The sequence below is a fragment of the Myotis brandtii genome, unplaced genomic scaffold, assembly GCF_000412655.1.
Source record: "Myotis brandtii unplaced genomic scaffold, ASM41265v1 scaffold312, whole genome shotgun sequence".
In the NCBI taxonomy this organism is placed as follows: Eukaryota; Metazoa; Chordata; class Mammalia; order Chiroptera; family Vespertilionidae; genus Myotis; species Myotis brandtii.
In genome coordinates this window covers 3,408,086-3,431,645 of record NW_005361955.1, presented here as the reverse complement: position 1 = coordinate 3,431,645, position 23,560 = coordinate 3,408,086, and the positions used below count along the sequence as shown (strand labels likewise).

The window sequence follows — 23,560 nt, the reverse complement described above, 5'->3', positions numbered from 1 at the left end:
AGCCACCGGCAGTCACTAGGGATCCTACCAGTGCACGAATTTCATGCACTGGGCCTCTAGTGCTTTAATAAACACTCAGAGCAAAGCACATATAGAACCATAAACACAAGATAGCCCAGCTTCCTTTGACATCTCTCACTCAGGAGTCAGAGAAGTTTATTATATTCAAATCTCTGTGTATACACACACACACACACACACACACACACACACACAGGTCATTTGTAAATCCCTCCAAGAATTTCTTATGATGTGCCCCAGAAGTAAAATGCTTTCCACTTAAAAAACAAAACAAACAAAAAAACAAAACACTAGAGTCCAGACTTTAAAGATAGAGACAGACTTGTCAAGTGTTGTTACTGGAAATAATTTCCTCAAAGAGAACACAGTTCTGGAACTAAACATCTCACCAGAAATAAGTGGTCAAGAGGAGACATTAATCCTTGAGATTGGTCCAAAATGCGAATTTTCTCTGTTGAGATTCTACCAGCCCCAGATCCCTGCAATCCACAGAATACACTCAGAAAATAAAACCTCAACTATAACAAAATAGTTACACCATTGAGATAAGCCAAAGTGGGCAGCCTCTTCCTACATCTCTTTCAGGACATATGTAGCAACTTTTAGAGATCTTGTAGTGACTATTGGAGTTTTCTTCAATGTCTAGAGTTAATTTTTTAGTAAATTCCATTAATTCCAAAATAAAGTTCCAAACACTGCTTACCAAAATGAAAGAGATTTGAATGTCTGCATTTACTCGAAAAATTCCACCATATTCAAATCCCAACATGCCTTCATGTACCTATTAACTTTGCCAAAGCCAATTTACACCCTGCTGCCAGCCCACAGCCTGGAGGATGAGTAACTTCTGAGTGGGCAGAAAGAGCTGGCTGAGCAGCTCTGGAGGAAGGAGGAACTGAGGATCACTCCCTGTAAAGAAAGCCAAGTCTTGTCCATGCATGCAGGTGCCTGACAACGTCGACTCCAGAAAACCATCAGTCAGGGGAGGGATGAGATGGCAATCCTTCATTCAGCACATATTTATTCCTCACCTACCATGTCCCAGGCACTGTTCTAGGCCCTGGAGATTCTACAGTGAACAAAGCAATACAAAAATCCATGCTCTCATGGATCATACATTCTAGTGTTTGTGAGGGATACATGAGGTAAAAATAAAGCAGGAAACTGCAGTCAAGTCACAGATAGGAAGAGGCAGGGGATAAGGAAGGCTACTCTAAGATGCATTTGAATGAAGGCATGAAGGGAGCAAGGAGTCATCCATGATGTTATCTGAAGGAAGGCCATTCTATGCTGAGGGAGCAGCAAGTGCAAAGTGCCTGAGGTAGGAGGGGGGACATGCTTCCCAGAACCAGTAATTAGGCCATCTTGCCTTAGAGATTATAAAAGAATATCAGCTCTTATCTCTGCATGAGATGGAAAGCCACTGGAAGGTTTTTTAACAGAAGAGTGACAAAATCTGATTTACATTTTTAAAGGATCACTCTAGCACCAGGGGGAGAACAGACTGAAAGGGGACGGAGAAGTAGCAACAGCAACTGGGAAGATTCTGCAATAACACAGGCGAAGGATGAAAGTCAGCCTAGCTGGTTTAGCTCAGTGGAGAGAGAGTCGGCCTGCAGACTGAAGGGTCCCGGGTTCCATTCCGGTCAAGGATACATGCCTGGGGTTGCGGGCTCGATCCCCAGTAGGCAACATGCGGGGGTCAGCCTATCAATGATTCTCTTATCATTGATGTTTCTATCTCTCTCTCCCTCTCCTTTATTCTCTGAGATAAATAAAAACATTTTTTTTTAAAGAGATGAAAGTCTGTGGATTAGGATGGCAGCAATGGTGATGATGAAAAGTGGTCAGATTTAGAATAGAACTGAAGGCAGATCCAATAGCATTTGTTGGTGGATAGTTTGTGAGATATGAGAGCAGTCAAGAATGACCCTAAACTTGCCCTAGCAGGTTTGGCGCAGTGGATAGAGCGTGGGCCTGTGGACTGAAGGGTCCCAGGTTCGATTCTGGCCAGGGGCACATGCCCGGGTTGCGGGCTCAATTCCCAGTAGGGGGCGTGCAGGAGGCAGCTGATCAATGATTCTCTCTCTCATGTTTCTCTTCCTCTCTGAAACCAATAAAGATACATTTTTTTAAAAAAATGACCCTAAGCTTATTGGCCTCCATATAAGATTTTTCAGATGTACCTTGAGGCATGACTACTACCCACCCTGTAAACGGGATTGGAATCCAGCGCCAAAGAGACCATAGAAGCTACAAAAGGCATCTATAGGGACCTAAGAACCTACAGGCTTTTAAGGCTCCATAAAACACCACAGTTAGAAAGGAATTCACTGCAATAGCTTGTCACTTACAAAATATTAATGCTACTACAGTTTTACTCATTCACACTCTGTTCTTTGAAAAGATTCTTATACATGTATGGGCAATTTATTTCATTAATAACTAATAACCCACTCTTTACTTCTCACTCTTCTTAACCGATTGATCTGTAGCTGCCCGCTAACTGGCCCTCCGTAACGAAATTCCTCTCTCAGCCTCTGTGGTGCTCTCCTGGTCCTCATGCCTTCCTGAATCCTTCCCTGATTCCACTTTCTCATTCAACACACCTTGATGCTGATCTTTTCCAAAGATCTGTCCTCAGCTATCTTTTCTTCTCTCTCCACAGTCTTTCACTCAGAACTTTATCACTTCAAACAACAGTCCCTTCCAAGTAAACAGCACACAAATTTACATCTCTAGCCTGCCTCTCTTGGGCCCACAGTCTGCTATGTCAAATGGCATCCTTGACACGTCTACTTAACATTCTGCAGCCTCTCAAATTCACTAAGTCACAAACTGAGCCTGAGTGACCTTGAATGACAGCCTACATAGCTTCATTTGATAGCTAACACGAAGCAAAATACAATTTGTGAATTTCCTGATACTCCTTTCTCATCTTTCCTTCTGAATTTACAGGTTATCTTGTCTTGTTTTTATGGTATATGCCACTTTCTACTTGCTATAAAGAAGTGACATATTTTATTTATATATACCTATATACACTCTATTTAGACACACTGTGTACTGGTACATACACATATACTATGATAGATCCCATTTACCATTAATCTGATTGCTTCATCTTCATTATTACATATACAAACCTTTAGGACCTAGTTGATTCACATTCACTTTGTACAACTTCTGTGTAGTATCAGTGTATATATAGTCTTTGCCCAGAGAAAGGCCACAATAGTTGGTGTATCACAAACAAATGTAAAAGACAATGGAAAGTGACCAAACAGCAAGCCAACTCATTAAACATGTCTTCAAAAGGTGCTTCCTTTTAAACTCTCTAAATACCATTACCACTTGGGTTGTATTTTCTTTTATTATGTAATTAACAAAGGTTCCTTACAAACAGGGAACCTTTCTGACGTATTTCATGAGGGTCTCAAATTCCTATCTTTAAGCTACAGGAAGCAACTCATTTCCTCAAGATATAAACCAAAAAGGAAAAAAGGGGGGAGGGGGAGGAAACAATGGAGACAGAATTTTAAACATCAAAACAGCTTTACTCTCATCTTCAAAATCCCAAGTACAGCCTGCCTGTTAGATTAAGCACCATTTCTAAATGCACCCTGCTTATTGCTACCGTTTCTGGAAACTTCCTTATTGAAACGATCCAATCCATTCTCTTTGCTACTAACAGTGAGGCTACCCACACACAGACACATCGGCAACACGTGGGAGCTTGTCAGAAATGCAAATTGGCGGGCCCTCCCCCAGACCTACAGAATCAGACAAGCTCTTCCAGTTAACACTGGAAAAGGACAGCTCTTTCCCAGACTGGCATTTTGGAAACACACCTTGATATGTCTGTCATGGAAAACCTTCAATGGCCACAGAATGAAATCCAAATGCCTACAGCGGTTCTCAACCTGTGGGTCGCGAACAATGAAAGTACATCCTGCATATCAGATATTTACATTACGATTCATAACAGTAGCAAAATTACAGTATGAAGTAGCAACGAAAATAATTTTATGGTTGGGGGTCACCACAACATGAGGAACTGTATTAAAGGGTCGCGGCATTAGGAAGGTTGAGAACCACTGCGAAGGATCTTCACAATTCGATGGCAACAGTCTTCCCATTAAATCAATAAACATGGGTGTGGACCACGTGCTGTATGCCAGGTACTTCTGCAGACAGGGAGGAGGCAGCCAAGTTCCTGCTCTCACGGAGCTTCCCTTCCAGTGGAGAGAGAGACTGCCCTCAGAACTCAACCCCTCCAACTACTCACTCCATCACCTGTGTTCTAGTCAGACTACCTTAGTCACCCTTCTCCAAATATGTCCATGCATTTTACTGGCTTCATCACAGGGTTCATCCTGTTTCCTTTGCCTAAGAACTTCTTCCACACCTATAAAAACTCCTTTCAACTCATATGTCATCAATAAAGCCACTTCCACCCATCCCAGGCCCTGTCCCTGACTCAATACTGACTGGGCTGAAATAATCCCTCCTTTCTCTGGGCTCCCTCTTATCCTCTAACATAGTTAGGGTTGCGTCCCTAAATTGTGGTTATGTATTTAAATGCCTGTTTCTCCTTCACAGGGTAGTATGTACCTCAGGGTGGGACTATATATTATTCACCTTTGTAACCTTGGCACATGCTTGGAATAAATAGGCATTTAATTAAATGCTTTACAAAATGCAACTCAGAAATAGAATACTATCTTTGTTCAAAAGTCTTCTTTGAAAATCTTTACATTTGCCTCCTAAACTCTATGACATTTTCACTGGCATTCTTCTAAATGATGAAAATATCCTTTGTAAGTATAATTAGATTTTTAGGAAATGTCTAATCATCTATATATATAAAAGCCTAAGTGACCATTCAACCATTCAACCGTTTGACCAGTAGCTATGACACACAGTGACCATCAGGGGGCAGATGTTCAATGCACAGGCATGGAAACCTGGAACAGACTGATGAATCTCAGAGAGAAGGGGGGACGAGGGAGGGCGGAAAGAGATTAACCAAAGATCTTATACGCATACTAGAGGCCCAGTGCAAGGATGCGTGCACCGGTGGGGTCCCTCAGCCTGGCCTGCAGGGATTGTGCCAAAACCGGCTCTCCAACATCCCCCTAGGGGTACCGGATTGCAAGAGGTCGCAGGCCAGGCTGAGGAATCCCACCAGTGCACGAATCTCTGTGCACTGGGCCTCTAGTTTTAATATAAGTGGTGATTAAGATGGGTAATACGATTGCTATTCCAAACAAAGTTTAACTATTAATAAAAGTAATTATTTTGGTGCATTTCATAAATTCTTCCCAAAGACAATTCCAAAAATGTCTTGAACAGTGACAGTATCACTATAATATTGTTATTCTAGAGTAATGCTTACAATAATATTCTTGTGACTGTATCTATTCTGGCATGCTTCCTAAAAACGAATTACAATCCCTCTTCTCCCAGGTTTTCAGAAACGAATTATGAACAAAAGTGGGAACCTCTTTGTTTCTAAAACAGATAAAAACAAAAGTATTCAGATTGGCGACAGGCTACCAGAACCCCTTCCTGTCATCCTTCTTCCTTCCACTCCACACCCTTGGCATCGAAGGCACCCACGGAAGCCCCAGGTTCCCTGGAAGACATCCAGAAGCCAAGGGAATAGCAGAAAGAAGTTGGAAAACCTCCGTCTGAGTCCCAAGTATCAGGACCTTGGGGAAGTACATTCTTCTACTGCCTGGGCCTCAGTTTCTTTATATACACAATAAGGAAAACTCAGGTTCCTTCTTATTGAAAATGCTATTATTTCCAAATATCTTCAACTTTGGAGACAGAGCACCAGCTAATTTACCGGAATCTCACGGGCCCTTTTAGGATGTGTACACATGGTTACTACTTGGATTTGGTTTCATCAAGTAACCCACATTAAGAATTTCCGGCCCTAGCCGGTTTGGCTCAGTGGATAGAGCATCTGCCTGCGGACTCAAGGGTCCCAGGTTCGATTCCGGTCAAAGGCATGTGCCTTGGTTGCGGGCACATCCCCAGTGGGGGGTGTGCAGGAGGCAGCTGATCGATGTTTCTCTCTCATTGATGTTTCTAACTCTCTATCCCTCTCCTTTCCTCTCTGCAAAAAATCAATAAAATATTTTAAAAAAAAAAGAATTTCCGATATTCAGACCCCAAATATGTATATTCATTTTTAAAGTATATGTAAGTAATATCATTAATATCTCTAGTAAATATTAGTAAAGCTCAATTTCTTTTTTAGAAAATATAAATAAAACTTCTATGTTGACTTCCACCACTGTCTCTGGAGCCCACAGATTGAGAGGAGGGCAGTACCCCCGCCCCCTCCCCGCCCCTTTATTAATGAGCACCTGCCTGGTGAAGGGCCCTGAGCAGAGGGGTGGAGTGAAGAGGCAGCAGCAGTAGGCTCAGTCCTTAAACAGATTATAATCTGGTCTCAAGCACAAATGGTCTTTATCAAGTAGCAAGGCATTAAGATAAACATACAAAAAAGAAAAGCACTGCAAGATCAGTTCGCCATGTCCACTTTAAAAATGTGACAATTTTTTTAGAAGTGGTAACTATGTGGGGGATGGATGTGTTAATCAACTTAATTGTGTTAATCACTTCACAATGTATATGTATATCAGATCATCACGTTGTACACTTTCAATATATACAACTGTATTTACCAATTATACTTCAAACTGGGAAAAAAGTTCACACACACACACACACACACACACACACACACAAAGAAAGACAGTGTGAAAATAATGAGAATGTTTTTGCCAGGGTGTAGAGCTGCGCTTCTCACACTGTAGAGTGAATGGGACTTGCTGGGGGATCGGTCGCTAGGCATCTTCTCCATCAGCAGTTCTGCTGGGAGGACCATGACCACTTTTCTAACAGGCTCCAGGTGATAATGCCAGGGCCCACCGTGGAGCACCGGAGAGGTAGAGAATGTATTCTACACAGCAATATGCTTCCTAAAGGGCCTCGTTCTGAGAATATATAATCTAAAACTTAAAAAAAAAATTTTCACTTCAACTGAGAAAATTCCATAAAGCCAGACCCTGGCTCAAAGCCCAGGATCCCAGGCGTATGTCTCTTCTTTAAAAAAGTTTTCAAAATGATTAGCATTTAAAAAATGAAGAAAGAAAGAATAGGCTAATTGCCTAAAATCCTAGCAAAGGTTTTGATACTCATCAATCTGATTATTATATTTACTAACCTAACCCTTGTTTCAATTTTCACTTCCTGCAATATCCCGTCATTAAATTGTATCATAAAACTGCCAAATCTCTACTTGCTTGCCAGGAGATGAAATCCCTTTTGCCATTTGCTTATCTCCTATAACAGAGAAAGACTTTTTTTCCTGGCAAGTCTTTCTAAGTCTTTAATTTTTTTTTTTCAGTTTTATTGAGGTATATTGACACAAAATTTTAAGATATTTAAAGTACACATCATGGTTATTTGCTATTTGTATACATTGTGAAAGGATTCCCCCATCGAATTATTTTCGAATTAACACACACACATATATATGTGTGTTGTTGCTATTTTGTGAGAACACAAGTTCTACTCTCTTAGCAAATTTCAATTATAAAATACAGTGCTATCAACTGTAGTCACCATATCATACCTTAAATCCTCAGACCTTATTTATCTTATAAACATTTGTATCCTTCTACTCATCTCTCCCTATTTCATAAATTATTTTCGAATTAACACACACACATATATATGTGTGTTGTTGCTATTTTGTGAGAACACAAGTTCTACTCTCTTAGCAAATTTCAATTATAAAATACAGTGCTATCAACTGTAGTCACCATATCATACCTTAAATCCTCAGACCTTATTTATCTTATAAACATTTGTATCCTTCTACTCATCTCTCCCTATTTCTCTAAATTCTTTAAGATTCCCAAAGGTACAGAGGATCTGTCATGCAGCAGTTATGAAATTAGGAAACTAGAAAGAACTTTTGGACTTTCTGAAAGTTTGTGGTTACTTCAAATCATCATCCCACAAAGAGGGCAATTATGGGTCCTCTTTGCAAAGCAAAAACATGGGCTATTTAACTACAAAACTAGACCTGAAGTACAGAAGGTCAACTTCAAACGAATTCAGAATGCAAAGATCTTTCACTCAGGCATTAACTTGATTTTCCAAGACAGTGCTCTCAGTATTAAAATAGCTCAAGAAGAAAGCATATGCTTCTACTTAGTGTTTTTTTTTTCTTCCTGTTGTAAATTCTGCTAACCTATTATTTTCTTATGTTTAAAAACATCTTCATTCTCACTCACTATCCCTGGAGCAATGTCCCTGGCAAATTCTTCACAATTCCCCCGGAATCTTCCAGCACAGACACAGGCTTCCAAGTCAAAACTTGTGCAAACATCACCTGTCAAGCGTCTGCAAGGTAATGACATATGCATCCTGAGCTCTATCATCATTCCCTTACTGGGACTTTGCTAAAATTCTTAGCACTGCAGGAGACTTTCCGTTTTCTCCTGCCTCTTCATTTTACAGGTTAAGAGACTTACTCAAAAGCTCCATTGCTATTGAAACTAGTCTCCTGGCCTCGTCCACGCATTTTTCTAATTATCTACAGATAAGTAGAGGCAGTAATTATGAGAAACAAAAGCCCTCCATTTATAAACATTTACCCAAAAAGTTACCAATAAAAACATCTATAAAAGGAAAAAAGAAAATGCTGAATTCTTTATCTTAATTGAAAAAGAAAGGGCAGGCATCACACTGAATTCTTAGGCCAGTTACTCAACACAACTGAATTTAAAACAGCAAATTCTCCATCTATTCTACCAAGCCAGGTTTCACAGCAAATCTCTACTATTAAGTAATGGGAAAAAATCCTTTTGTATTGAGTACCATTGACCCAATCAGGGCAAAAGGAAATCAATGAAGGTTCATTCTTAAGTAAAAGAATTAAAGTTTAATTTCTCAGAAAAACTGACAGAATGTACAACTTTTTAAAATAGGAACAGGAGCTCCCGTGGCACAATCGGTTAGCGCGCAGTACTTATAAAATAGGAACAGACCACTGAACCTTAAGCAAGATTGTCATGGATTTTAGTATATACTATAATGGAGGCAATTAAAAGAGGCACCTCAGATTGAAGAGAGCTGAAAGTTCCCATCTCCTGAATGAGGGCAGGGTTTCTGGACCATTCATGGCTGTGCCCCAGTGCCTAGAAAAGTGCCAAGCACAGAGCAGGTGCTCAACACTTATTAGTTCAATAAATAACCCAAAAGAGAAAGGGGCGGGGGGAAAGACAGTTGTAGCACACAGATATATACATGGAACACATTGGGACAGGTACTCATGGGGATGACATGGAAAATGGGGAAATATATCAGAGCTGGGCTTTGCATGCACCAATGTAGATAATATGCCATGACTTGACGTTCAACCAACAGAGGAAAAACTGGAAGAGATGAGGAAAGGTTGGGATGGACAAGAATGAGTGTTAGTCATTAGCAACTAATATAAGTATCTTCTGAGGCCTGAAAAAAAAAAAAATCAAGCTGAGAGCCAACTCCTGCCGTTAGGCTCTTGGTTGTCCACTTCCTGACAAATATTTATCAGTAAGTGTGACTAAACAGGAAGTTCAATTCCAAATAATAATTATTAGTTTGAAAAGAAGAAAGCTTGGAATGCTATTAACCTATATCGCCTTTAAGTGTGCATTTTCAAATCCACCTGAACTAACCTAAGGATGAAAACAAAGAACACTGCAGTTGGTTATCAAAAACAACATGGTGCTGCTTCCTTACTTCTCACTAGTAGCCAATTTAACCACTTGAGAATTTTTTAAACATCCAGATCATGAACAGAATATTTTCTATAAATATTGTATTATCACCTTCCTAAGGCACAATACTCCCTCTGTCACCAGCCCTAATCCCAAAAGATCGCACCCCAGAAGAGGCTCTGCTGTTACTCATGAGCGCAGTGCATACAACACTTACTGTAAATGCCGCCAAAGCTAGTTCTATTACCGTTGATAATGCAAAATGTCAAAAGCGAGGGGCTTGAAAATAAGATAATTTGGTCCTAATTTTTAAATACCTTGTGTTCCAACAGCATTGTATACTTTTTAAAGTACTTCCACAAGATCACTCAGAGGAACCTCACCTGAAGCAAGCAGAATAGGTATTAGTCCCACTAAAAGCAATTAATCGGAAAAGGTTAAATAAGTAACAGTTATTGCCAGAGCAAGGGCTAAATGACAGGTCTCTGACACATTATATATTTAGTACAAACTCCATCATTAGCTCAATGGTTTTGTACTTCAACAAGCAGCCTCACAATCATGTCCAAAAGGTGACAGTGAGAGAGGGGGTTTGAAAAGGGAAGGAAGCCCAAACAAGCATTCCAAGTGAGACTCCATTCGTTAAATAAATACTGGTTGGAAGCCTATCACAGACCAGGCACTGTCCTGGATGCTGTGGCTTCAGCGGCGAACAAGACAAATCCCCAGCCCTCATAGCGCTCACATTCCAGTGAGGGAGAGAGAGAATGCACAAATAGATAATCATCAGGAGTAGCAGTGCTGTAAAAAGAAACTAGGTTTCACCTGTATGTAGAATTTAAGAAATGTAGGTTTCACTTACAGGTGGAATCTAAGAAATGCAGGTTTCACTTATGTGTGGAATCTAAAAAAGCTAATCTCATGAAAACAGAGTGGGAAATGGTGGTTGCCAGGAGCTGGGAGATACTAGGAGAGATGTTGTTTAAGGATACAAATTTGCAACTACTATATAAATAAGTCCTAGAAATCTAATGTACAGCATAGTGAATATATATTAGTACAACAATAGTGTCTTATAATTATCACACTTGCTGAAAGACTAGATCTAAATTACTCCCACCACAAAAAAATATATAATTATGTGATATGACAGAGGTGCTAACAATGGCAATCATGTTACAATATATAAATGTATCAAATCAATACGTTGTATACCTTAAATTGACACAATGTTATATGTTAAATATCCTATCTAATAAAAGAGAAACAAAGTAATTAGCGTACGACCGCTACCCTTCCCATTGGCTAATCAGGGCGATATGCAAATTAACTGCCAGCCAAGATGGCGGTTCACACTCAGTGAGCTCACATATTTAAATATGAAAACATATGAAGATTTCCCTTTTTTATTATTCCGTGGAGAGTACAACTTTCCTGGAAAAGGATTTCTCTGAAAGAAAAAAAAATTGCCCTCTATGTACTTAAAAATATTAAATTAGAAAATATTTTCTCAATATGAATGAGATAAAACCACTGTTTCTTTGGTTGTAATTTTACCCACTTATACAAAACTTGGCAAATGATGAAGGCATACGACTTTCTGCCTCTACATTTCCAGATTGTGTGTTCTTGGCTTGGTAATTATGTAACATCGGTTAATTAAATCTACTCCTGGAATTGTTTATAAATTGTGGCTATTAATCAGGCTTATTTTTTCCTACACTGTTTAAGAGAAATTCCTTAAAGTGATCATTTTTAGTTTAAAATACAAATTTGAAAGTGGTTATTAGACTATTACAAGTTTTTGTTGATAATCTAGTAAAGTTTTTTCATTAGTGTGAAATAGGAGTGTCAATATCATTTGAGGCCTAACTTCGATTACATAAAGTATGCTTACTTTTAGATCATTAATGTATAGTGAAGCTAACAGACGGGAGACATTTACATCATGGCCTCATGTAGGCTATAGATGGGCACAACCAGATCCCATGGCTCAAGCTGGATTCTATCATCAGGTAAAAAATATTATAAAAAAACCCAGTTTTTTGTTTTAAAAAAACTTTTTCAAAAACTTACTTTGTGTACCCTGTGTGCTTATGTGTATGCCTTTATGTGAGTTTTTTTCTTTCTTATACCTTTGATCATAATATTGACTGGCTAGTACTATGTCATGTATTGTGCACGAAAAGAAAAAACATTTGTTAAAAGTAACTAACAACTGAGTTAATGCTACATAACTATTTTCTTTTAGAAAGTAGGCAATATTCTTCAGATATGCTTTTTAAAATCTGTTTTCTTTGGGTGTGTATTTATTTTCACTTTTTGACTTATGCATGCATAACAGAAATAAGTACTTAGGGTAATTCAATAAAAGCAACACATTCTTACTGTAATTCTAATTTTATTTAGGATAAAAATTACCCATATAGTAGATAATTATAGTAGCAACATTATGTGTAGTAAAATGCAACCTGAATACATAAAGTATTGAAAAATTGATTAAGACATTGGACAGAAAGAGGAATAATTAGTCAAGGAAAATAGTCATAGTTTTATGCAGGAAAAGAGGCATGTGTACATTGTAAGGATTAGTGTGACAAAAAGACACGAGAATGGGACATTATGGAAAGTTTCACTGAATAAAGTAGAGGGAAGGTAAGAAAAAATAAGTTTAGATAGGAAAAATATACTACTTCTACTGAATACAGTGTAGACTGGCTTGCCATTGTTTTACCCCTGCTAAAGAATCTAAGATATCTAGCATTTACATGTAAGTTTTTCATTAAGCTTGCTTATTTAATTTTAGAATTCAATGAAACTGAAATACATTGAAGTTACTATCATGAAGAATTTGCAGAGTGATTATTTCTTAGTTATCTTGAAGTGTTTCTGAATATGTTAACTAAAATTCAGAATGTCATATATATTTGAATATTTAAAGTTTTTCAGATTATTAGTTAGACTCATTTGGAGACTGGCTAATAGAATCACTTGAATTATTTTCTTAAATTAAGAGTTAAATATGGACCATTTTTCCTAACTTTTTATCTTCCTACTAGAGGCCTGGTGCACAAAATTCGTACACTCAGAGGGAGGTGGTACCTCAGCCCGGCCTTCACCCTCTCACAGTCCGGGAGCCCTATGGGGATGTCTGACTGATGGCTTAGGCCCGCTGGGAGAGGGCCTAAGCCGTCAGTTGGACATCCCCCAAGGGCTCCTGGTCTGCAAGAGGGCGCAGGCCGGGCTGAGGGACACCCCCACACACACACAAGTGCATGAATTTTGTGCACCAGGCCTCTAGTATTTCAATAAAAGAAAAAAAGTACAGGTTAGCCCAGCCAGCATGGCTCAGTGCTTGAGCACTGACCTACAAATCGGGAGGTCACAGTTTGATTCCCAGTCAGGGCAGATACCTGGGTTGTGGGCTCGATCCCCAGGAGAAAGGTGAGGGAAACCAAAGAGGGGTCCCAGGATGACTCCTTTCTAAGTCTTTAATACCTTTTGAGCTCGGCATGTCAGCATTTTGAAAAACCCTAACTTAACTCTGGTGCCGTGTCACATATAGAAATTTTTTGATATTTGCAACCATAGTAAAACAAAGACTTATATTTTTGATATTTATTTTATATATTTAAATGCCATTTAACAAAGAAAAATCAACCAAAAAAATGAGTTCGCGTGTCACCTCTGACACGTGTGTCATAGGTTCGCCATCACTGCTCTAGTGTGTGTCCTAGACCCAGTGGACAGCCATCTAGATTCTAGACAGACCAGGGACTATGAGCAGTTCAAAACCCTCAGGGATTTGTGCAATTAAAAAATAATTTTAAAGCACCTCTCAGTTAATAATCAAAGAAGTACAAAAGAATGTGGAACTGAAGTATATTTTGTCAATTGAATCAGAAAAAAGAAAACTTGGAAAAAAGAAAAAGGCAATATCCAATATAGGTGAAACTGTTATAAATGTAACTATTTTGTGCAACAATATATTGGTATAAACTTTTTAGAAAGCTATATAAAAAAAAATTTAAGGAAGTATATTGTTTTATTCAGTAATTCTCTTCCTGGAAATAGGAAACAACTAATGAGGGGGGAAAATGCTACAAGGCAAGAAAACAGTCACTATCTACAATAACCAGTATTAGCAACCAATTTAATAACAGGGGGAATGATAAGTAAATTGTGTTATATTAACTCCATTAGAGCCCCATGAAATTATAGTGTTTGATAATTTTATATTTAACCAATTCATTAAATTTTTTTGAAAAGAAAAATGCCAAATAAAAATCACTCAGAATCCTGCCACTAAGAGAAAAACCACAGCTATTAAAACCCAGAAATTAAAGACACAAATAAATGGAAAGATTTCTTATGTTTGTGGATTAGAAGAATTAATGTAATTAAAATGTCCATACTATCCAAAGCAATCTACAGATTCAATGCAATCCTTTTCAAAAATCTGATGGCAGTTTTCACCAATATAAAAAAAAAATCCCAAAATTCATATGGAACCACAAAAGACCCTGAATAGCCAAACCAATATTGAGAAAGAACAAAGCTGGAGCCATCATACTCCTTGATTTCAAAATATATTACTAAGCCATAGTAATCAAAACAGTATGGTATTGGCATAAAAAGACATACAGACCCATGGAACAGAATCAAGAGTCCAGAAATAAACCCACACAAATACTTCAACTAATCTATGACAAATGTAACAAAGATACAGAATGGGAAAAGGATCATTTCTTTAATAAATGGTGCTGGGAAAACTGAACAGACACATGCAAAAGCATGAAATGTAATCCTTATTTTATGCCATATGCAAAAATCAACTCAAAATCAATTAAATACTTAAACATAAAATCTGAAACCGTAAAATTTCTAAAAGAAAACATATGGAGTAAGCTCTTTGATATTGGTCTTAGCAATGATTTTTTTGATATGACAACAAAAGCAAAAATAAACAAGTGAGACTACATCAAACTTCTGCACAGCATAAAGAAAACAAAATGAAAAGTTTACCCAAGAAATAGGAAAAAAAAATAAAAACCATATATTTGATAAGGGGTTAATATCCAAAATATGTAAGGAATTCATATAACTCAATAGCAAAAAAGAAAACAAATAATCTGATCAAAAAATGGGCAAAGAACCTTCATAGGCACTTTTCTTTTTTTTTAAATATATTTTTATTGATTTCAGAGAGGAAGGGAGAGGGAGAGAGAGATAGAAACATCAATAATGAGAGAGAATCACTGATCGGCAGCCTCCTGCACACCCCCTACTAGGGATCGAGCCCACAACCAGGGCATGTACCCTTGACCAGAATCGAACCTGGGACCCTTCAGTCCCCAGGCCGATGCTTTATCCACTGAGCCAAACCAGCTAGGGCTTCATAGGCATTTTTCCAAAAGAGACATATTAATGTCCGACCAGCGTATGAAAAAGTGCTCAACGACACTAACCATCAGAGAAATGCAAATCAAAACAATGAGATATCACCTCACATCTATTAAAATGGTTATTAGCAAAAAGAAAAATAAGTGTTGGCAAAGATGTTGTGCACTGTTGGTAGGAATGTAAACTGGTACAGCAACTATGGAAAACAGTATGGAGTTTCCTCAAAAGATTAAAAGTAGAACTGTCAATATATGACCTAGCAATTCCACATCTAGATATACAGTATATACAAAGAAAATGAAAACAGTATCTCAAAGAGAAATTTGTAATTCTATGCTCATTACAGCATTATTCAGAATAGCCAAGATATGGAAACAACCTATGTATCTGTCAACAGATGAATGGGTGAAAAAAAATATGATGGGTATAGAGAAATGGGGAGATGTTGGTCCAAGGGCACAAACTTTCAGTTAATAGAGGAGTAAGTTCTGGGGATCTAATGCATAGCATGGAGACTATACTTAACAATACTGTACTAAATACTTGAAATTTGCTAAGAGGATAGATTTTAAGTGGTCTCTAGGCAAAAAAAAAAAAAGATGTGAGATAATGAATGTTAATTAATTTGACTATGGTTATTGTTTAACAATGTACATATATATATCAAAACATCATGCTGTACACCTTAAGTATATACAATTATTTGTAAATCATACCTCAATAAAGCAGGTTGAAAAAAATAAAATACATCGTATAATAAGTACGTGAGAAAATGAGACATTTCAAAAAGATCAGAGAAAAATATCCCAAGGATGAAATTGGGATATTTCATCCAGGATTGGAAGGGACATTCTAAGTAGCTGGGAAAAGAAGTATGTCCAAGGAGAGAAAGTTATATGGATGCAGATTTCCACTTACTAATAACTGTTCTAATTCCTCAAAGTGCTTAACTATTGACAGTGTAATGAAGTAAGGGCACCTCAGAATTAGAGGGAATATTTAACAAGAGGATAATCAAGGTCCTATCCATCCTGGAAATTCTAGATTTGCACAGAAGTCCTAAAGGAAGTAGAGGTCTTCTGCAAGCTGGGTTCCCTAGAAAGAAGACTGAGATGGAGATAGTGTGCAGGAAGTGTGTAACGGAGTGTTCTCGGGGTCATCCCTGTAGGGGAAGGGAAGGAGATAGGAGCAGAGGGAGAAGTTAGTTTGTGATGACACTGTAACAGGGCCTCAGCTTACCCCTTCAAAATCAGGACAAGAGGGTTGGCTAGACATTTATGCCCGTTCATCCGCCAGTCACTGAATGCCAGTCACTGGATGCAGGCTGCACCCAGGAAGAGGTGTGACCCTGGAAGACCAGACTTCCTTCAGCTGAGGACCACCGGCCAGCACATGGCCAGCAGCAGGCGGGATCTGGGAGGTGCAGCATCCACTATAAAACCCTGCATAGAGGTGGTGGTTACACATCATGAATGTACTAAATGCCACTGAATTGTTCACTTTAAAAAAATATATTTTATTGATTTTTTACAGAGAGGGAGGGAGAAGGATAGAGATTTAGAAACATCCATGCGAGAGAAACATCAATCAGCTGCCTCCTGCACACCCCCCACTGGGGATGTGCCTGCAACCAAGGTACATGCCCTTGACCGGAATCGAACCTGGGACTCCAGTCCACAGGCCGACGCTCTACTGAGCCAAACTGGTCAGGGCTGAATTGTTCACTTTAAAATGGTTAATTTATGTCACATGAATTTCACCTCTGTAAGAAATAACTACAATAGATGTTCCACAAAGGGAATCCCTTACACATAAATAAACCGTATCATTATTCAAACTGTTAAAAGATAAAACATATTCCACAAAATTTTTGTCTATCAATTATTTCAGTAGGATCTAATACACATCAAATGCCAAAACCAGCCTTTGGCACTTCACATCATTCTGTTGTAAAATAGTCACTAGCTCACTGGCCTCACTAGGAAACAGCACAGCACTTAAATATTATTACATTTACAAACAAATCTAATTAAAAAAAACAACAACCCTACTTTCAATCTTAATACAGAAAGATCCCATCCCACTCTCCACAGCCAGTTCAGAAGGCTGAGAATCCTCACACACAGCATTATGATTGTGTAAAGTTTCAAGTTCAACAATAGCCAAGATTAACCAATAATATTCAAATGTTTTTTTAAATCCGTCCCTCCCTTCCACAATGTAAACAATTTACTCACCCATAGAAAACATATGTTAAGTGCACATGCAGTATTCAACCTCAACTGATTCTCTTCTATTTGATAAGCTTTCACCATGCTATTCCCTCATGCTATTAATATTAACACTAGGACATTAACACCCGGGCCAAGGAGCTCAGTTGGTTCAAGTGCCATCCTAATCTGCCAAGGTTGCAGGTTTGATCCCTGATCAGAGCACATACAAGAAGCAACCAATGAATGCATAAATAAATGGAATAACAAATCCATGTTTCTCTCTCTCTCTCTCTCTCTCCCCCTTCTTCTCGCTCTCTCTCAAATTAACAAATTTTTTAAATTAAAAAAAGATATTAGGACTTTTACTTATTTATAAAATTTCCTGTGCCACATATATGACATGTAAATATCAAATCATGAGATTTCCATAAATCTCAACTGAAATTCAAGTTCAATACTATGAAAAATAATCGAATCCATAGAAAAACAACAAAATTTGACACTCTAAATATGCACATACTTGAAGGACAATTATCAATTCCTTTATATTTTAATTCTGTACTCTTGAAAAATATAGGGTACCCCAAAAAAATGTATAAACACACTTTAAATAATTATAAAGGCAGTGTTTGTTAAAATACATTCCATTTTCAAAATCGAGCTATCAGCTGTTAAAGTATACATTTTTTTGGACACCCTGTAGATAAACAACATCTTGTCCTCTACAATCAGAACAGCTGGATTTTCAGCAAGTCTCTAGAATAATTTACTACCTTTGGATAAAATGCTGCTAATGGAACACGCTCAGTTATGATACAAATATTAATAAGGCTTTCCTTTTACTTATAAAATTTATATTTACAATACAGAGAAAAAATTGAGGTGTGGACATAGGTAAACAGAGCCTGCCCTCAAACTGAATTATCTATCTCTTTGGTGACCAGAATGACCTATTTTTTAGAAAATAAGAGCTTACAATTTAATACAGAAACATTAAGAAAAGATGCTGTACTCATGTAAAGAAGCTTCTTGTAATTTATCTATGAAATTCTTCTAAAGCTCAGACAGAAGGAAAATAATGGGGAAAAGTGAACCTAAAGTGCCACAATCAAAACAAAATTGCTAAGTTCAGCAACATTTAGAAAAGCCAAATTAAGATCAATGGAAGAATAAAATAATTGGGTGTTGTTCTGAGCCATAAATGTGTGTAGAGCAGTAATTGAAAACTAATACAATTGCTTATTAAAGTCTATCTGTGACTAGATATTAAATAAGAGTTATGTCTTATGCATTTTAATGTGTTTGATTCAAAGCTTAGGCTCTCTGTGCAAATCTGGCCCTCAACAATACCTTTTGAATGAAGGACATCCTGTAAATCTCCTCACTGCCTGCACTAGAGGAGGAATTATATTAGAGACACTCTAAATCTAATTTCTTTAGTCGGGCTCTTTGTCACAAAGCCCAGGAGCTACAGACCCTCACATTTATTTTATTTTATTGTTCACTGATCTTAATTTGGCTTCTCTAAATGTTCCTGAAATACAAAAACATCTATCAGGTTGTTTCTTTAAAGGATGACCTTTTTTCTAATAACAACAAATAAATTGAAGTATCCCTAATTAAACTAAAGTGTTCAATGCCTACTATATATTTTTTATAGTGTCAGATCTCGTAAGTTAAATACATAATTTTATCTTCTTAATTGCTACAAAATCAGTGTTCTTTATGGGTTTCCTGTTTGCTTTTGAGGGGAAGGGGGTCATGTTATTCCCCTATACCAGTGGTCAGCAAACCGGCTCGCAAGCCACATGCGGCTCTTTGGCCCCTTGAGTGTGGCTCTTCCACAAAATACCGACTTCTGCCCATGGGCCACGAAGTTTCAATCGCACTGTACGTGCGCGCCCGCACATGGTATTTTGTGGAAGAGCCACACTCAAGGGGCCAAAGAGCAGCATGTGGCTCGCGAGCTGCGGTTTGCCGACCACTGCCCTATACAGAACCCACTCATGGCTATTCATTGTCTACTGAATCAACCAGCATTTCCCTCCCACTAGAACTCACAGTATGCCCCCACATCTCTGTCCTAACCCCACTCTTATGTCCATTTTCCTCCACCCAACAAGACAATCATTTCCCAGGAACTCCATGCACCATGCCTGTCTCCACATCAGTGTTCATGTTCCCGCCGTTGGGAACACGGCATCACCCTCCATGCTCCCTCCTCATTTCTATTTCTGCCTTCTCCTTGAACCTCTTCTCGCTCTCTCTCCACCAGATGGTTTCTTTCTCCTTGGAATCTTCGAAGTTCCTTGGAGAGGTCTCACGGTGATCAACACTCCCCTGTGCATCATGGTTATTTCTATAATTGTCTCCTCACGCTTTTAGACTGTGAGCTTGTGAGCTTGCAGAACCTAACCCACTGTTCAAACTACACGGGCAATACATATTTGTTCATTTGAACTTACTCTAGCAGTATTTGGTGATGGAGTGTCAGGTCATAAACATTATAGGCCCATCACAATTGATTCTGAAAGCCTATATATAAATTCTTTAACCAATCTGATGCTTATTTTGGTCCACAGTATGAGTAAGAAACCTTCATAACTTAACTTTCTTCCAAATATTAGTCAACTGTCTTTTTGTTAGCAATTCATTCTTTCTCCAGGAATTTAAAATATTTGCCTTTATGATATATTAAATTCTGTGTGTGTGTTTCTAAACTTTATTTTGTTTTAATTACTCTAACTTGGGGTTTTTCAAACCCATTAGTAGTTCCTAAAATCAGCTTAATGAGTCATAACCACCACTGCTGTTTTCTTTTAATGAAGTAGAATAGAATAGAAAATAGCAGAGCACTTCTGATAAAGTACTACCCTGTGAAACTTGCTTCATATACATGTGTATATATATACGTGGATAAACTGTAAAATGCTTTTATTACTATGAATCATAGTTTTTTAAAGTGTAAGAAATACTGCTGTAGTTATCCCTATGCTAATTACTCCATCTTAACTACTTCATAGTAATAAAATCTACAGTGTTTTAATGTCTGATATAGCAAGAGCCTCCCCACCGTTTATTTTTCAAAATTTTTGAACTTTAAAATCAGTTTATCAACTGAAAAATTGTTTTGATATTCTAATTAGGATTACATTGAATCTAGATTAATTTAAATGTAACTGGCACTTGTATTTGAATCTTCCTACTCAGAAATATGGTTTGCATTTCCTTTTATTCAGATCATCTGTCATTAGTTTCATAATTTATTCATATAGATCTTACACTTGGTTAGATATTTTCCTAAATGTTATACCTACAGTCAAGATGTAAATGAGATTTTTTTAAAATACATTTTTATTGATTTCAGAGAGGAAGGAAGAGGGAGAGAAAGAGATAGAAACATCGATGATGAGAGAGAATCATTGATCGGCTGCCTCCTGCACGCCCCCCCACTGGGGATCAAGCCCACAACCTAGGTATGTGCCCTGACCAGGAATCAAACCGTGACCTTCTGGTTCATAGGTTGATGCTCAACCACTGAGCAACACCGGCCGGGCTAAATGAGATTATTTTTTAGAGATGATTTCTAACTGCAAGTGAAAAGGATTAATAGCAATTTTAAAAATGCTATTCTTATAATTAGCCACATTATTTAAATCTGTTATTAGTTCTAGTAGCTTCCCCAAACCCCATTTATTGTTAAGATTTTCTATTACAAACATCAGAAAATGATAGTTTTGCGTATCAGTTTTTATATCTTGTTAAAAATTCACTAGCCTAGAACCTCAGGTACAATGCTATTTGAATTGTCTTGCTCCTGACTTAAACTGTTTCACCATTAAACATATTCATCATAGCCCTAACTGGTTTGGCTCAGTGGATAGAGCATTGGCCTGCGGACTGAAGGGTCCCAGGTTCGATTCCAGTCAAGGGCATGTAACTTGGTTGCAGGCATATCCCCAGTAGGGAGTGTGCAGGAGGCAGCTGATTGATGTTTCTCTTTCATTGCTGTTTCTAACTATCCCTCTCCCTTCCTCTCTGTAAAAAATCAATAAAATATATTTTTTTAAAAAATATTAATCATGGGTTTCTAGCAGATAATTTTTATCAATTTTTAGATAGTTTCTTTTAATTCCTATCATGCTAAGAGTTTTTTATCATGCCCTAGCCAGTTTGGCTCAGTGGATAGAGCGTCGGCCTGCGAACTGAAGGGTCCCAGGTTCAATTCTGACCAAGGGCACATGCCCAGGTTGCGGGCTCGATCCCCAGTAGGGGGTGTGCAGGAGGCAGCAGATCAATGATACTCTCTCATCATTGATGTTTCTCTCTCTCCCTCTTCCTTCCTCTCTGAAATCAGTAAAGAAATACTAAAAAATTAAAAATAAAGTTTTTATCATGAATAGATGCTGAATTTCATAAAATACTTTCGGGCTTCTGTCATGAATATTATATGGATTTTTCTTCTCTTAATCTATTAAAGGAATATAAATAATTTATTATATAAGAGTTCCTATTATTGAACCATCTTTGCATCCTTGTGATGCAAACAACTTACTTGGACATGTGATATGTTACTCTTAATACACTACCAGACTGATTTTTTAAATATTTAACTTGGGGTTTTCATCTATGTTATAAGTGAACTGGTTTATAATATATACATACAATGTGTGCTTTCCTTGTCCATTTTTCGTATCATGGTGATATTACCCTTACAGAAGGAATTAGAAAGTTGCTATATATACTAGGATAGTCATAAAGAAATTTGGTCCTTGAAGATTTGGTAAATTCACCTATAAAATCATCTGGGCCTCACATCTTTGACTGCCTGTTCAATTTTTCCTATAATTATTGACTAATATGGGTTTTCTATCTCTTCATGAATCAAATAAAATCATTCACCTCACCAATCTTTTAGGTTTTTTGTTATATGATGCATATATCTATTATTCTCATCTATATTCTTAATAAAATCCCTTTCCTCACTTCTAATGTCCCATAAATTGCATGTTTTCCTTTTTTTCCTTAATCAACTTCACCAACAGTTTTCGTACTTTATTTGTCTTTAAAAAAAAAACAAAACAGTTTTTGGTTTTACTGCTTAGGTTTACTGGTTATTTTCATTTTCATTTACAATAGTTCCCCCTTACCTGTGGCTTCCCTTGCCATGGTTTCAGTTACCCATGACAAATATTAAAAGGAAAATTCCAGAAATAAGCAATCCTAAATTCAAAATTGCACACCATTCTTAGCAGCATAATAAAATCTCACTTTGTTCTGCCTGGGACATAAATCGTATGTCCAGCATATCCACACTAGATATACGACCCACCCTGAGTAGCCATCTTGATTATAAGATCTACTGTCTCAGTATCACAATGCTTGTGTTCAAGTAACTCTTATTTTATTTAATGGCCCCAAAGCTATAGACATAACTTTCATTATAGTATATTGTCATAATTACTGTATTTTATTAGCGGTTGTTAACCTCTTACTGTGTCTAATTTATAATTTAAAGTTTATCAGTGATTATGTATGTGTAGGAAAAACATACGTATTTATGGGTCAGTACTATCTTTGGTTCCAAGTGTTCACTGGGGGTCTCAGAACTTATTCCCTGTGGATAAGGGGAAGGTCTACTGTATAATCAATTTTTTCTTTCTACTTTGGGTTTGTTATCATTATTATTTTGGTTGTTCATTTGGCTCATTTAGTATTTCCTATATTTCCAATAAATGAATCTTCTTCTCAATACTTCTTTGCCCTATCCCACAAAAACTTCTATCTGATGATGGATATTTATGATCCTGGAGTTGATCTGTATTACCTCCTAATTTCCCAGTGTATGTACAAAACTTTGTTGCTTTTCTTCCAGATCACTCAGTTTATCTTTAATCATATCCATTTGATTCTCACGCCAACCTCTTTAATCTTTTAAGTTCAATGATCATATTTTAAACTTCTAAGCAGTTTGTTGTTTAATTCATCTATTTTTCATAGCAGGCTACTTTTATTTAATACTAGAGGCCCGATGCACAAAAATTTGTGCACTGGGGGGGTCCCCTCAGCCCAGCCTATGCCCTCTTGCAGTCTGGGACCCCTCGGAGGATGTCCACCTGCTGGCTTAGGCCC

The 23,560-nt window shown here is 37.6% G+C and overlaps 1 protein-coding gene across 4 annotated transcripts in view; it reads right to left on the bottom strand.

Annotated features, from left to right (window-relative positions):
- VGLL4 (vestigial-like family member 4) overlaps positions 1 to 23,560 on the bottom strand; it is a 147,430-nt gene that overhangs the window by 96,243 nt on the left and 27,627 nt on the right. The window lies entirely within an intron of this gene.